We start from the raw sequence: 1228 nt of genomic DNA, 5'->3' as shown, positions 1-1228 counted from the left end.
GTGTGTGTGCGCGCGCGTGTGTGTGTGTTTTGGGTAGGTGTGGGTGGTAATTTGTTATATTCATCGAGTATTCCAGCCTTTCTGCTTCGATTCTACATCTCACTCAGACCCTCTAAGAGGAATCCTATCTGCCAACGTATCCACAATATGCCGATGTGGATATCATCATCATCTCACTCTGCACCAGGGTATAGGCCACGGACAAACACTTTCCACCTTTCTCTATCCTGGGCTAGCCTCATGATGTTATTCCATATCTTCCCACTTTTCTGTACATCGATTTCTGATATTCTTCTCCAGGTTCCGCGCGGTCTTCCCCGTAATACTACTTGAGAACTCTTTCCTGCTTCATACAAGGTGCGAACATTCCACGATGCAATCCGGAGAGACTTGTTCGACAGAGAAGGTTTCGGGTCAGAAGAGTCCTTTTGGCGTTGTCCGCTGTCCTTCTTTGTTCCTGCTGATGCAGAAGCTCCTCCATCTCCCAAGATCGAAAAATAAAAAGTTGTGTTTGTCTGTGTTTCTGTAACTGACGGTTTTTTTTACTGGGTCGGATAGTTGGCTCTCCGCAAACTGGTACTTTTCGGGAGACCAGACCTTTGCACCTTCAGTCGCATCTTACGACACGCAGTATCACGACAGGTGTATTCTTTGCTCCCCTATGGTAAAACTATACCCGCCCCCCGCCCCCACACACACACCTGCATGGGCGGATGTGGATATACAAGAAAACAAACTACCAATCAACCGTAATATTTTCACAGACCTATCTTCTGCGACGCTGGCACATTTGAGCCAGGCGCCGACAGCGTTGAGCAAAGACCCGCAGATGCAGCACGTTCTCAGCCCTCGTTTGTCCAGAAGCCAGGTGGCCGGGAAGATGATGGGTATGTACGCCAACATGTAGATCATGGACAGCCAATCGATCGCTGTGTTGCGCTGTGGAAATCCAGAGAGAAGTGAAGAGAGTTAAGAAAGGAATCTTCCTTCTTTGTGTTCTTCTGGCGTTCTTGCTTTAAGCCATAATAAGCTCGCAGGCCACATTAGTAAATTAAATGTTAATGGTCTGCTACAGGTTTACTTTACTGGCGGGAAAGTTCTCGAAATGAATTATCCACATTTGAATCAGAAATGACCTATGTGATTTATGCCACAAATATAGATAACATTAAGCTGCAGGGCGATTGACTGCGTATGTAATGCTATGTGCCTATTATTATTATTATTA

The 1228-nt window shown here is 46.0% G+C and overlaps 1 protein-coding gene across 1 annotated transcript in view; it reads left to right on the top strand.

Moving 5' to 3' along the window:
* The window catches only part of LOC101849415 (laminin subunit beta-1), a gene marked incomplete at its 5' end in the record, with an annotated part of 77256 nt that overhangs the window by 10560 nt on the left and 65468 nt on the right, over positions 1 to 1228 (top strand).

This window comes from Aplysia californica, unplaced genomic scaffold (genome assembly GCF_000002075.1).
Source record: "Aplysia californica isolate F4 #8 unplaced genomic scaffold, AplCal3.0 scaffold00879, whole genome shotgun sequence".
Classification (NCBI taxonomy): domain Eukaryota; kingdom Metazoa; phylum Mollusca; class Gastropoda; order Aplysiida; family Aplysiidae; genus Aplysia; species Aplysia californica.
The sequence above is the reverse complement of the archived record's forward strand: the minus strand, read 5'-3'. Positions and strand labels throughout refer to the sequence as shown.